At 43.1% G+C, this 16096-nt stretch overlaps 1 protein-coding gene across 1 annotated transcript in view; it reads left to right on the forward strand.

Annotated features, from left to right (window-relative positions):
• Positions 1-10161: 10161 nt before the first annotated feature.
• C12H16orf46 (chromosome 12 C16orf46 homolog) overlaps positions 10162-16096 on the forward strand; it is a 138151-nt gene continuing 132216 nt past the window's right edge. The window contains exon 1 of the mRNA XM_085640043.1: positions 10162-10373. The gene's annotated coding sequence lies outside the window, so the exon portion shown is untranslated. The remainder of the gene's footprint in view (positions 10374-16096) is intronic.

The following is a 16096-nucleotide window of genomic DNA, read 5'->3' on the forward strand; positions in this document are numbered from 1 at the left end:
ACACACTGCCTCGGAGATCAGCCTGTCTGCTCATGCCAAGCTACCGAGGGGGTGAGCAGGGGTTATTTTAGGAGTGTACCACCTTACCCTGACTAGAGGCCAGGGTCCCTATTTGTCACAAGTACCTACCTGTGCCAACTAGAGACCCCCAAATCTAACACTGTCCAATTGTGAAGTGCCTGCATCTACAAGACTATAAAGAAAGTGTAACCTGTGCTGTCGAGAAATGTCTTGAAAGAGCAAGATTCCAGAATCTTACTTGTGCTACTAACGCTATTAACATCTAATCAAAATTTATGAAGAGTCGGAGGTTCTGATTCCAAGTAGGCAATGAATCTTAACACAATATCATCGAAACCCAAATATATATGTGCCTGTATCCTCGCTATATTTTTGGTTTTGCTTGTAATATTCAGATCTACATAAGCAAGCCTGAGCCTACTTCTGTGCCTAAAAATAACTTTGCGAATCTTAATGCATAAAGCATTTCAGATGATAAGATATTACTTAGAGATCAGTCTACTGGTGATTTTTCAACGAATGTATTTACAAAACTCCTGTATAAGTATGTTGAAACCATGGATTTTAGAGATTGTTATGTGTGTTTACAATTGCCTACATCAGTCTCTGAAGGATTGACCTATCATCATCTGCCTGTAACGTGTATAAACAAGCTTATTTTATGGCAAAGGACAATTCCAATATTACTATTCTAACTATGATCTAATCTCTTCCTAAGTACCTGTGAGAAAATATTTAAATCCTGGGCCCGATACTAAAACTGCAGAAATTATGGTAGAATTATTTGAGCCTACACAAAATTTAGACACAGCTTATGCACACCAACAAAATCCAACATGCATTTTACATAATGTAGAAAAGGAAATTGTAGTATCAATGGAGGGTAGACGAAGAGAGATCCTGACTAAAGCTGCAAATCATACTAGGATACAGTCTTGGGCACCTAAGAAACCAGATCTCAAGACAATGGGAAACCAAGCTATTGCTTCAGGTTGGCAACACAGAAGAAAGCTATGTATATTAAAGTGTAGGACTGAGACTGATACAAACTTTGTTGGTTCCAGCGAATGTGACCATACATTCCAAGTTCTGGGAAATTGGGGACTGTTTCTGGGAGGGGTTGATCCTGTGTTCCCTGAAGTTATTACATCTGTGGGGGAAAAAGCCTATTATAGACTGCCTAAAAATGGTATGGATCTTGCTACATGGGAATAGTCTTTCAGAAAATGTATCATGTGGGTCAATCTGATAAAACTAACAAAGTGAAGTGATGCCCCACAGGCTTAAGAGAGGGGCAACTATTTGAGAGATAGTGGGAGACATTTTCGGAGCTATTATACCATTTGTTGGGGTGATACTAAATTCTCACAGAATATGAACACTGTCTACTGTGGTAGATAAGCTGTCTATCGATACTGCTGGAGAATTTTTAGCAATAAATACTGAAATGATTGCCATGAAATCTATGGTTCTTCAAAATTGTCTTGCTTTAAACGTCCTTCTGGCAAAGGAAGGCAGAGTCTGCAGAATGCTAAAGGTGAAACATTGTTGCACATATATTCCAGACAAAAGTAAAGACTTGAAAGGGTATATTAAGAACATTACACACCTTGGAAAAGATTTGAAAGAGTTTAAAGCTGCTGGTGCTTGAGAATCAATAGGGAAAGGATTTACTTTTATAGGTAGATGGTTTGCAAATCTGGGAAGTGAATTGTTGGGAAAAATCTTGAAGCCCATCTTGACAACTCCTATATGTATATTGACCTTGGTTGTCATCTTTAAGGTCTATAGACATTTAAAAACTAAGAAAGAAACTAGAGGGAAAAAAAGGAAAAGAGTAGAAATAGAACTGGAAGATAGACAAAGTGGGCACTATGATGAAATGAAGGCTTTGGAAAATTCTAGATTAGAATTAATAAAGACTACAGAATTGTAATGCGTGACAGCAGAAGAAACAATTTTGTGATGGCTTAATTCGCCATCAAATAGGGGACTGATGAAGTAGATGAACTGCTGAATTCCTTAGTTGACACATAAAAACGATTTTGACACTTTTGAGAGAAAAATGACAAACGTTCACTAATTGTGCTAACCATACATTGAAGAATTTTGAGAACGAGATTATGAAAAGACTAAGGTGGTGATTACGACGTTGACGCAGTTACGCCAGCTCTCCCCCAACACAGCAGCGCCAGTCGTGCAAGGACCACCCGCATTATTATGAATTGAACTTGTGTAAGGCGGACAGTCCTTCGCCTTTCCCATGGCGGTACCTGGATAACAGGCACCGCGATGTGAATGGCAAAAAAGTTCCAGCACGGCATGGACTGTGACGTCCATGCTGAGCTGGAACTTTGGAGGAATACAGACAGGGGGGCACATGTTGTGCCCCCCTAAATGTATCCCCATGGTGGGGGAATGGGGGCCCTGTAGGGCCCTTTTTGTTCCTCCACCGCCAGCCTTTTCATGGTAGGACTCCACCATGAAATGGCTGGCAATGGTAGAACTTGTAATATGCTGAGCAGGACTGCACCAGTCCCAATCAGCATATTACATTGTGGAACAGCTCCGCCATCGCCAGGCAAAGACTGTTCCCTGGCGCAGCCGGTGGTCTGCTGCTGCAACGACTTTTGGAGTCGTAATGCGGTGGACAGACCAACGCGTATCTGGACTCATAATCAGGCCCTTAGTTACTGCATCGTAGAAGCATGCAGATAAACTGTAGGGTAGATGGAAGCTTATATTTTAAGTAACAATGGTTTCGAATTTAACCTGCTTCAGTTGCTAATTCCATGTGTATCAATTAAAAGTAAAAGTGATGCATTTAGGTGTTATAAGATTTCTTATCATTCTTATAAAAGTAATGATGTGCATGGAGAATTAATTAAATCTAACATGGTTTAAATATATTTACGTGTAATACTGAAAAAGATTTCATGTGTAAACTCCATATTTGCATACAGGAAAATGTGCACCAGGAGAGGAAAAAGAAAAGGGTGCTGCACATTTATAATAAGACTAAATGCTTCGAGGCTTTTAGGGAATAATCTTCATATGCATTCTAATAAGAATTACTAGAAACAATTTTACAATGTTATGTTTTCAAATGATTTTACACGTTGGTACTTTGAAAATACAATAATATGCCATAGTTATACGTGCTAATTACAATGAAACTAAAATGCTTTATGAGTGCAAATAAGTTGAAAAGAGAGATATAGGGTCTCAAAGACTCTAGAATGTAATGTATATTTCCATTATTTTATATTCTATATTTCATTAACTAAATCCAATTTAGGCCTGCATTTTCTCTACTTTGCTTGATTCTGCTCTAATGGAAACTTACAATGTGAAATGAAACTATGTTTCTAGAGAGAGACTTCTTGAACTCACTCGTACCTTTATTCGAAGACTATTGTTTAGAAATTATACATACTGGATGCTTTGACAGGTTACATGATGATCACCCCCTTTTTGCCATAAAATGTGTCTTCTTTGTGCTGCATGACAAATATCCTATACAAACTGACCAAGGGACTGAGTGGTCTGACCAGGTGGAGTGACCCAGGAGGTGTCACTCTGGAACTTGATGATTATATTATAGATTGTGGGATGGGGAGACAGGAAGGAGATCTTGCTATTTTACGGACTGAGAGACACATCATTTTTACTTTGTGGACGCTATTGGCTTCCATTTGGCTGACAAAACGTTGTGTGCACTATTCCAGGACTTCTTTCCCTCATGGGAGAGAACATTTGAACTGACATTATTCGCATCTTCTCCTAAATTCTTCTAGAGCTTTGGTAATTGATGGCCCACAAGAGATAACTTTGATTATTCTGCTCTTCTAAATTTAAATGTCTGATATTGATGTATTTACTCTTCCTAATTTATTGATAAAAATCTAACTTTAACTAAATCCTGCTACTGTCTCGCCATGACTTTGCTCCAATAATTGACTATGCATCCTAATTGAGAATTAATGAGGTATGGAAATTCTAATAGAGAGATCTCTGGTCAATAGATATTAATTTTACTAGTCTGCATAGCTTTAACTGAATAATTAGTTTGCATGATTTTAGTCTGACTGAATTTCTTCAGGAGATATGTTCTCTTTGTGATAATTCTGTATTTGAATAGCGTAATTTTGAGAATTATATATATAAATCTAATCATGAGTTTGTAGATCAGTTACCCAATTCCTGGTCCTCACTGGTGTGAAAAGGTGATCTGGTATATGCTGTCCACTAATTAAAGTGAGCACCCTGCACCAGTCCACATGACCCTTATGATGTATGAGGTCAAAGATAACCTTATTGAAAGCTATCCTGGTGGTAGCTATGGAGAGCAGCCTTCAGGCTTAATCTTGAAGGAATGTAAAGCAGCTTGTTTTACCAGAATATCACCTCCTAAATGACTAAATGAAAGGAGAACCACACAGTGTTTATATAAAAATATTGATTTATTAATATAACACTCTGCTAGTCTCTATATACAATACTAAATCAATAGAACATTCTTAAATAGCAAAATACACAGCGGGCTCCAGGCGGAGACCGAACTATATACTTAAAAAATGGTATACCAACAACGACTTAACTAGACACAGTGCCTAGAGCACGTAGAATCGCTGGAACCCCAAGGAACCACCCATAGGAGTGACACAGGGAGCCCACAGAGGACGGGTGCAGTGAGGAAACACGGACGAGTGCGCCGTACAACTCTGTGGGAAAGTTGCGGTTGGAAATGTACAAGTTAAGGACACTTCTAAGAGGACTTCGAGCAAACCCTTTGGAACTTAGGAGGTTCAAAGGCAGCCCACCAGTGAGTACCGAAGTACTACGTGTTGCCTATCCCAGAGGAGCCGGGTGCATAGGGGTCAAGTGGTGTCGGAAACCTTTGTCGTTTTCAATGGAGAGCCACAAAGAAGTCCTGCTGCCAGGAGGGCGAAGAATGTCTGGTGGAATCCAAGCCTGGGTTCAAGGCGAGAAGACCCTGAAAGCAGAGGGGACAGAGTCTGGGTCACTTCAGGTGACCAGGGGCTCAGTAGTCGAATGCCCACAGATGTCGAGTGCTTCAGGAGTGAAGAAGGGTTGATTGACTCTGCAGCCACAGGGACCAGGAGACGTTGAGTACAACCAGAGTCCGGAGGTGAGCTGTCCCACAAAGGATGTCGAGAGGTGAGGAGTCGATGTCCGGCTGGAGCACCAACAAGCCTTGGCAAATGCAACCCATGCTGTCAGAGGAAACAGGTTACGGTGAGGACCAGCAAGGTCTAGGGGACTCTCCAAGCAATGGAGAGTCAGGGCACGTCTGGATCAACCAGGTAAGCCCAAGAATTGACTGAGTGACCTTCACCAGGACCCAGAGGCCAACGGACCAGGGATCCCGAGGAGACCTCAAGCAAGTGTTCAAAGTACCAGCCCACAGGACACTCGAGGAGTAGAGGCTGGAAATCTTCGGTGCAAACACTGCTCGGGGTCAGGACTACACGGAGTCCAATGCACAAGCTCTGGAATCGTCACTAAGCATATGCAACTGCAAATGAAAGCGGTGCACAGGGGTTCGGGTTGCAGGGTCCCCACGAGGGATACTGGTCTCAGAATCGCTGAGAGGGCAGATCGACCTCAGAGACTTTCGGGAAGCCATGTCCTGTGTTGCTGAAATCTTTTGAGTCCTCAGGAGCTCAGGAGAAGCAAACCACTCAGATGCGTTTAGGTGCCGGCTTTTGCAGGGTAGTAACTCCTTTACTCCAAGGGAGATTCTTCAGTCGTCCAGTGTCGTGCAGGCAGTCGAAGTACTTGGTTTCTTCTTAGCAGAATCTTGTCCAGGTAAAATCTAAAGTCCTCTGTAGGAAAGTATTATCTGCTTCTTATGGTTACCCCCAATTTTGCTGATGTCACACTGTTTTTGGCCTAGTCTGACTGGGATCCTGCTATCCAGGACCCCACTTTGTTGGCTTTCTCCCTTAAATTGATATGCATGTACTTTAGATACACTCCAGATGAGATTCTGGGGTACTATTATCAGTCCCTAGTATATGGTACACCATGTACCCAGGGCATGGGTACCCCAGAGGCCTCCCATGGGCTGAAGCTTGTGTCGTGCCACCCCTGAGAGGCCATCCAAATTTACATGACCACCCTGCTACAGCAGACTGTGTACGCTGGTGCTTGCACCACTTACGTAAGAAATAGGTTCACTATATCTATCTAAATCACTACACTTAAATACCTAGCAGTCACCCCTATGGCAGGCCTTAACAATCCTGAAGGCAGGTTGCTGGGTTTTACGTGAGACTGTGCCCCTGCATGAGCAGAGCCCCTCTGCAACCATCGGAGACCATTCTCTGGGGTTGTCTGTGATGCAGCCAGACATATATGTTTAAGTGCATTATAACCTCGCAGTAAATGCTAACTTTAAAACGGCTGCTTAGAAACATGTTGTGTTTGGTGTCAAACATCTTGGAATCATACCTCCACACCAGTAACTGATGTGGGAGGTATGAGTCCACCCTTCCAAAGGGACATATGTTGGTCACCGGTCTAGCCCGTACCAGCTTTCTCGACCTGGGCAGCACACAATAGATGCTGCCAGCCACAGACACGATTATGCTCTCCTGCTGCTGAGCCAAGCTTGACCAGAGGAAGGCATGACAATAGGCATCTTGTCACAGGGAGGTGTGACCACCTCCCAGACAGAGTTAATGTATTGGGGCTGGATGGGTGCATTCTGAGAGTGCCAGAAAGTCTGCACTGGGGGCACATTTGGCATCCCTGTGCATAGTCAAGCTCAAACCAGTTCTGGGAGCCATTTGCTCCTGCTCTGGTGCAAAACTGGACAAAGGACATGGGTGTAGCCACCACTCTGTCTTGCCCCTCCATTAGGAGGGTGCACTGAATCTTTCCAACCCCTTCCCATGGGTATAAAGTGGGTTACCTGACTACAGGACTTTAGATTTTACCTGGACAAGATACTGCTAAGAAGAAACCAAGTACTTCGACTGCCTGCACGACGCTGGACGACTTAAGAATCTCCCTTGGAGTAGAGGAGTTACTCCCCTGCAAGAGCAGGTACCTAAACGCATCTGAACGGTTTGCTTCTCCCGAGCTCCTGAGGACTCCGAAGATTTCAGCAACACAGGAGGGGGGTTCCCGAAGGTCCCTGAGGTCGATCTGCCCTCTCAGTGATTCTGAGACCAGTATCCCTAGTGGGGACCATGCGACCCAAACCCGTGTGCACTGCATACATTTGCAGTTGCATATGCTTAGTGATGATTCCTGAGCTTGTGCATTGGGCTCCGTATAGTCCTGACCACGAGCAATATTTGCACCGAAGATTTCTGGCCTCCACTCCACAAGTGTCCTGTGGGCTGATACTTTGCAAACCTGCTTGAGGTCTCCTCGCGATCCCTGGTCCGTTGGCATGTGGGTCCGGGCGAGGGTCACCGTGCTAAGTCTTGGGCTTACCTGGTTGCTCCACATTTGCCCTGACTCTCCATTGCTTTGAGTGTCCCCTGGACCTTGCTGGTCCTCACCGTAACCTGTTTCCTCTGACCGCGTGGGTTGCATTTGCCAAGGCTTGTTGGTGCACCAGCCGCACATCGACCCCTCAGCTCTCGACATCCTTCGTGGGACAGCTCACCTCTGGACTCTGGTTGTCCTCGACATCTCCTGGTCCCCGTGGCTGCAGAGTCAAGCAACCCTTCTTCACTCCTGAAGCACTCAAGATCGGTGGGCATTCGACTACCGAGCCCCTGGTCACCTGAAGTGACCCACACTCTGTCCCCTCTGCTTTCAGGTTCTTCTCACCTCGAATCCAGGATTGGATTACACTGGACATTCTTCGCCCTCCTGGCAGCAGGACATCTTTGCAGCTCTCCATTGAAAACTACTAAGGTTTCCGACACCAATTGATCCCTATGCACCTGGCTCCTCTGGGATAGGTAACACGGGTACTTTGGTATTCACTGGTGGGTTGGCCTTAGAACCTCCTAAGTTCCAAAGGGTTAGCTCGAAGTCCTCTTAGAAGTGTCCTTAACTCGTACATTTCGAACCGCGACTTTCCATAGAGTTGTACGGAGCACGCGTCTGTGTTTCCTCACTGCACCCGTCCTCCATGGGCTCCTTGTGTCATTCCTCTGGGTGGTTCCTTGGGGTCCCAGCAGTTCTATGTGCTCTAGGCACTGTGTCTAGTTAAGTCGTTGTTGTTATCCAATTTTTTTAGTATATGGTTCGGTCTCCCCTTGGAGCCCGCTTTGTATTTTGCTATTTAGGAATGTTCTATTGATTCAGTATTGTGTGCTTTGTGTCCTAGTCTCGTATAGAGACTAGTTAAGTCATTGTTGTTATACAATTTTTTTAGAATATGGTTCGGTCTCCCCTTGGAGCCCGCTTTGTATTTTGCTATTTAGGAATGTTCTATTGATTCTGTATTGTGTGCTTTGTGTCCTAGTCTCGTATAGAGACTAGTAGAGAGTGTTATATTAATAAATACATATTTTCATATAAACACTGTGTAGTTCTCCTTTCATTTAGTCATTTAGGAGGTGATATTCTGGTAAAACAAGCTGTTTTATATTCCTTCAAGATTAGGCCTGAAGGCAGCTCTCCATAGCTACCACTAGGATAGCTTTCAATAAGGTTATCTTTGACCTCATACATCATAAGGGTCGTGTGGCCTGGTACAAGGTGCCCACTTTAAGTAGTGGACAGCATATACCAACCCACCTTCTCACATCCTGGAGTAAGGTATTTCACTTTATACCCATGGGAAGGGGTTGGCAAGATTCTGTGGACCCTCCTAAGGGAGGGGCAGGACAGGGGGGTGGCTACACCCATGTCCTTTGTCCAGTTTCGTACCAGAGCAGGAGCAAATTGCTCCCAGACTGGTTTGAGCTGGACTATGCACAGGGACAGCAAATGTGCCCCCAGTGCAGACTTTCTGGCACTCTCATAGTGCACCCACCCAGCGCCAATACACTAAACCCTGTTTGGGAGGTGGTCCCTCCTCCCTGTGACAGGATGCCTATTGTCATGCCTTCCTCTGGTCTATCTTGGCTCAACAGCAGGAGAGCAGAATCGTGTCTGTGGCTAGCAGCATCCATTTTGTGCTGTCCAGGTCGAGAAAGCTGGTACCGGCTAGACCGGTGACCCACATATGTCCCTTTGGAAGGGTGGAATCATACCTCCCACACCAGTTACTGGTGTGGAGGTATGATTCCAAGGTGATTGACACCAAACACAACATGTTTCTAAGCAGAAGTTTTGAAGTTATCAACCGGATAACTGGATTGGACCCAGTTTATACGACCCCTCTCGGCACGATTTATGATCCATCGGACAAGTAAATAAACCTGAGGTGCTGTGAAAGGAGATAAAGGGAGACAAAATGGGCCCAGTGGTGCTACAACAGTACTGTAGGGGTGCCTAAAGAATTTGTGAAGATGAAAGCTTACAGTTCAGTCAGTATGGCAAATGCTAAATAGCAGTGCTTATTGAGGAACTGCAAGAGGGAGAGGGTTGATGAAAGTGGGTATAAAAGGGGACAAAACGGTATAGGAAGCCTAGGTAACTGGAACCAGTGGACATGTTCTGCTGAAATGGTGGTTGAGCATGTACTGCAGTGGTTTCAAAACTCTGTGCTGCAGGCACCTAGGTGCTGAATGTGTCCAGCTCCAGGTTAAGCGCACATGAACAGCAAACAAATGCAGTCACTGCACGGACGGGGGCCACCCAAATATTGTGAAAAGAGAGAGCAGACACATCCTTGAATTGCACGCACTTTTCTCCATACCTTCATGGCAATTATTTTCACGGATTAAAGTCGAAGTACAACCGAGGGCATGCTTACACCCCACCCAGGGGTATTAAGTCAGCGCTATAAAAATACAACTACATAGTATGGTGCGGCTAAGGCTTGCCAACTAGGAAGGTCTTGTGAACTAGGCAAGACTGAGCCCACCGCGTGAAGTAAGAACAGGCTTCGCAACCGCCATGTACTCTATTTCCCATAATCCTCCTCAGCCCGTCGTACTGTTTAGTAGTGTTGCTCCGTGCCAAGTGACGTCATTTCCTGCGTCGGCGTTCCCTTTGCTCTGCGGCGGCGGTTGCCCCTGGTTACGATAGCGTCTGCGGTTTGTTTTGGCTGTGGTGAGGCTGAAAGTGACAGCGCGCCGCGGCTGCTGCGCCCAGTGAGGGCAGGTACCTGTTCTGCCGTGCGCCTCCCACCCCGGCTCAGCGCCAATTTACGGCCGGTGTACTTGGGCATGGACATTCCGGTGTGGATCAGTAACGTGGTACCCTCTGAAAATATGGATCTCCGCGGGGTCTGCGCATGCGTGAAACATTTGGTATGTAATATTTCTCTTTGGATCCCGCTTTAAAACACTGGACGCACTGTCAAATTCGCTTATATATGATACTCCCGCTTTGTCCCTGCTTAAGGGTGTTATTGTGTTCCATAAAATGTAAACATCTGTGACCATGTCCAAAGTGCAATCCTTCTCTTATAACGAATGCTGTGTAACCAATAATTTAGTAAAAAATATCACGAGCGCTCTTACATATTTCTCAGTTCGCATACATCACGTGAAAATATTATTGTGTATGCTAAAAGATAGTTATGAGTGTTTCAAAGTGAATGATACCACGGCTGCCGATTAGTGATCATGCGGGGTTGTATACTTTTGACCTTCGTACGTTGCTTTAGCGTGACATTATGGAGTTCAAAGTGGTTCCAAATGGCTTTACGGCTGAGGATGGTGGGGGTGCCTCCGTACTCTATCCAGTCACGTTAATTTTGAAATACAATTGGAGTCATTATTTTAGTATTACTCCTGAATTCTCATCCTTAATGTACAACTGTGCTGAGTAGTGCTGGACATTTATTTGCTACATAAATAACGGAATAACAATCATATTGACGGATTTAGCACACACTAGTTCCTTCTGTTTGCTATCTACCACATGAATGTTCATCAAGACATTTTGAGCAATCAGTGCAACCCTAAAAGTAGAAGCTTGGACATTTGCAATACATTGAGAATATTCTTGGACATTTCCAGCATCAGCCAGAGCGTGCGCCGGTATGAATGGTTCATCGTTATTAGCTCCAATCTGATAAAATAAAATGTTTGTGAAATTCCTGTTCTCTTAAACAATACCGCATCAAATCTTTCTGTTCATCTACTTGAGAGTCGTAGCAAGTACTATTGGCTCGTGTTCTGACTTCAAGCATTTCCCCCGGTTTCCAATTGAGAGGGAGTACTTATGCGTTTGAATTGTACTGAGGCACGGTTTTTTAAAAGGAAGGAAATCCGAGCATTACGAGTACAATCAAAATCATGAGACCAGATCTACAATGTCTACATTTTGCTTACTTCTAAAAAAGGGTTGGCTTGCCTTCGCCTAAGACATTTACAATGTTGATTAGAGTGTCACTCATAAGTGATTTCAGCGTTCACGATATTGTATGACTCATTTAGTCTTCAGAACCAACCAGGATTAGCCCCTTTAAGTAGATTCAGAGCGAATTTTTATTAAGTAATGCAAGTCTTTTCAGAATGCAGTAGTTTAAATGTACACTGCAAGGAGTCAAAGGTGCGCATTCTATCAGACTATATATGTCCAGCTTTCACAGCACCCTTTCAATTCGTCCACAAAATGCCTTTATTGTATACTTTTACCAATGTATTCCTACCCATCAATATGTCTACATTTTTAAGACTTTAGTTTCCAATCTAAGGCACTTAAAATGTAAACTATGGGCTGATTCTCTCATAGCAAAGAAAGGGCCCTTTATGGAGTGAAAAGGGATATAAAACAATTTCCTTTCAGAGAAATTAAACGATATACTGGAACAAATCTCTTTTAAGCAAGCATAAGTTCCTCTAATGGAAAGGATCTGACGACAAAGAGGAATGTGCTGTACTGTCAAGAAAATAGAAACACTGGAGACTAATACACCCCCTAAGAGTTAATTCATCTAGAAAGCCAAAACAAATTATAATTCCCATTGAGAGGGGAAAAATACCTTTTAGGGTTGCCTGCTTATTTGCTTACATATTTTTCCAAAGCTCTTGACAGAAGGCACAGCATTGCACAAGAATGCAAATGAAGGGTGTTCTACTGATACCTAAGAAAGGGTACTTTTAAAGTAAAAGAAACATGGGGTGGGAAGAAATTTGTCTTAGTGGAAGTTGAGATGTAATGATTTCAAATAATTGAACATCAATAAACTACTTACTCATGAATTACAGTTGGTTATTGGATGCTGACAGAAGGGAAAAGAGCAAAAATGTTTGGTAATACACTTGAGAGAAGAAATACAAATATTGTAGTTACTGAAGAGTGTCTGTTCATAAATTTCATTATCAAATTTGGAAAATAGAAAGAAATGTAGTAGGCAACAGGAGCTTTGCCCACCTGCACAAAGACCCACATTTCCTATTGGGAACGTTGTCTCTCTAGAGAGAATTGTGGCTCTGTTTTATTTGTTTATAACACTGTACAGTATACAAAAGGAAATCAATAAAACACATAGATATTTATGTTTGTGGTTCTGATATTCATCAGAACTACGTTTGGCCTAGCTGTCAATCTTTGCCAGAACAAACAGATATCCTGTGCATGTCTGGAAGACACCACCCCTATGCAGAACACTCTACCATGCTGGAGAGATAAATAGACACTTGGATGCCTATTCACGAACTGCATTTTGTAGTACATTTAGTAGTACTATAATAGTACTCCTAACATACTACAAAATGCTAGTCATATACCTACATGTGGAGGTCTGTGCCTCCACCTGTCTTATCTTCTATGGGCAGAGGTCTCCGCCTCATCTGCGAGGATCTACACACCTGTAAGTATGCATTTTAGTAGTAAATTGTAATTGCATTTGTATAGCGCTTACTATTGCTGATGAGGTGTTAAAGTGCTTTATGCCTTCCAGCATGCTTATCCAGAACCAAAGGGTAGCAGTTAGTCCAGTGTTATTGGTTATGTTTAGTTATGGAGATTAGTCTTGTGCACTTATCAAACAATTTAATGCATTTTTTCCAGTTTGTTTGTGATAGATTAAATTAATAGTAATTAGGTGTGACCATTAGTGGAGGTGGGTGTGTGAGTTGGTTAGTAGGGTTAGTAGTTGAGCTTGAGAAAATTAGGTATGGTTGTGTAGCAGGGGTATGATTTTCAAAGAAGGAGAGATTGTGATCCTTGATTTGAGTTGTGGGCAGTTTAAAAAAAATATAATCATAGAAAGTAAGGCAAACATGCATTTGACTTTGAGACAGTTGTGCTCAGAGAGAGAGGAGACATGCAGAGGGTGGAACAGAAAGAGAGGGGCTTTTGAAAGAAAACAGGAGTGGTGACAATATGAAGTCTTAAGTAATGGTCAGTTTTTTTATCAGCGAAATATAGCATGCTTTTTGAGTTAGCATGCAATTTGAGGATGCAAGGCTGTAGAAAGAACCAGCGTGATGTGTATGCAAAGATAGTGATATATTAGGTACTTTTATAGGCTCTAGAATCAGATAAACGGTCTGTCTATAGCGAGGCTAACATTAGACCACAGATCAGGAAAAGTAAACTGATTAGCACAGGGGTTGAAAGCATTAAGTAATGGCTGGACGCATACACTGGGAAATATCGACCTTTAGGCTGTGCTTGAAAGAAGCAGTGATCTCATGATCATAGCAATGTGAGCAGATTTATAGGTAAATAATGATAAACTTGAAAAAGGGATTCTGCAAATGCTAGAGTGGATGTCTGGTAATGTTTATTTTCAAGTTTGGCTAACAGTACTAATTACAAATCGTAAAGTGGGGTCCCTTTAGATGCCCCTGGTTGTAGCATGGCACAAGATAGAGGGTGAGAACAATTTCCCCAGACAGTGGAAGTGTATTTACCTTCATTCTTGTGACTGGAGAGTGGTAATCTGGACACAGCAGGGAGAAGGATGGCGACCTTTGCTTCTTTTAGGAATTAAATGAATAATTTTTTATCAAATCTTAATTCAAAGAGCCGTGCGAAAGCCAGTCTCATTTAAGGTCCATCTTATTTGAGGTAAAATTTGAAAAGGAAGCTGCTGCTAGAGTACTGCAAACCGACATCATATTTATTGTTTTTCTGTAGGTTTTGGAAACAATACTACTGAAATCCAGGCAATGCAAGAATGACTAATTACAAATGAAAAAACGACTCAAAATGTTGAATGAAAGGTGTAGGTGGAATATGCAACATTATGTTTCCTCCCTTAGACTTCTTTTAGAATGTAAACCGTAAATGGTACCCGCAATACATATTTTATGTTCAGATAAACATTTGTTTCCTTAACAACTTTGCTATGCAAAATGTAAAGATGGAAAACAGTAAAACGCACTTACGTTTTTCTTAGGATTCAGTGAGTTTACAGATAACAGCTGTGCACTCCTCTAAAATGCTGCAGGCCAGTCACAGGAAGTATTTAATTGTTACTGTGCACACAGCCCAGGGAGAGCGTTAGCTGAAAGGAAAATACGCCAGAGTGAATAAGCTGATAAGTAACCCCTCACAAGTGTGGGTTATGTGCAGGTTATTTGCCTTACTTTGTATCCGTCTCATGAGACTCGAATAAATGCGCCTCTTCCTCGCTTTGCAACCCTGCCCTGTATGCTCACCTCTCTCACATTCCCCTTAGGAGACCTTGGGTTGCCTGCTAGGTATCTAGTATCTTGGGAACATCTCAGGAACAAATACCTGCCCAATCTCTCCTCTTTGGTGCTCCCTACCTTTCCGAAGAACTAAATGTTTCTTTTGATGCCGAGGTCCTCAGCCCTGCCGACAGACAGTGTATGACTAGCCCTGGCACCTTCCCTTTCTCATGACTAATATATTTTAGAACAATACAAGTATCCTGTCAATTTCCCAGAAATTGCAAATCTTTGAAAACCTCAGAGCGTGGGTCTCCTAGTGCATCCCTGTATCAGGTAAAGAGGACATGCCCTACCGTTTTTGGGCATTGGTGCGCTGCTTTTAGGCAATGCCTGCAACATAAATTGGCCACTTCTTGACAGAGAGTGTTTGCCACAATGTGAGTTACAACTTGTTGCACATGGGTTCTGCCCATTTAGTACGCCCAGAATTGTTTGCTTTTTGATCACCCAGTTTTGCACATTTACTGTGGATGAGCCTCCTTACTGGAGTCTCACTCCCAGTAATTTCATGGTAAATTGGACTGCATGTGTTTATTGCCAGTGTCCAACTTTTTAGATAAGGCCATCGCTACACAGCTAGGGTAAGGGACACTAGGCTGGTTACACGTGAACATGGGTGCATACGAAGGTGCAGGCTACACAGGAGAGAATACAATTGCGCGCAACCTGGTAGCTGCACACAGGTAACCTGCCTATGACAGTTTTAAACTGCACATTTAACATGCCAAAATATCCCTTTTGACAGGCCTAAAACATCGTTTTAAATATTAATAAGTCACCCATATGTAGGCCTTAATGTTGAACATGCCCTTAGAGTGAAATATCCCCAAAACCGATTTTCACTGTGGCAAGGCTGGCTGCTGCCATGGGAAATCATTGGGCTACATTGTTACGTTTATTAAATGCTACATTCAAATTGGTAGCAGCTAGAAAAATACTTCTTACACTCTTTTGAATTGTATGTTAAAGTCCTCTTTAATGGTGAGGTCAGATTTTAAATTATTATTTTATAAATTGCACTTAGAATGCTGGCATTTTCTGTCTTAAGTTTCTGGGAGTTTCCAGCTGCCTCGGCTGGTAAAGGCTCTGCCACTGGGAAATGTGTATTACAGTCAGACAGTGCACAACGGGGCTTGGGTGTAGAAGGAGTGGGTCTTCCCGACAGGCTGGCCGGAGAGGATTTTAGCCCTGCCCTGATTACACTTCAGAGGGACTTTCCCCAGCACGCATAAAGAGACCCAACACCATAGTTTTGTGTTACTACCTGGGACAGAGCCAAATCCAAGAAAGGGGGAAGGTAAGGAAAAGGGGAAAGACCTCACCAATAGCTGGAATGGGCATAAACGTGTCACCGCAGAACATGAATGAGAGCAACA

Source organism: Triturus cristatus, chromosome 12 (genome assembly GCF_964204655.1).
Source record: "Triturus cristatus chromosome 12, aTriCri1.1, whole genome shotgun sequence".
NCBI lineage: Eukaryota > Metazoa > Chordata > Amphibia > Caudata > Salamandridae > Triturus > Triturus cristatus.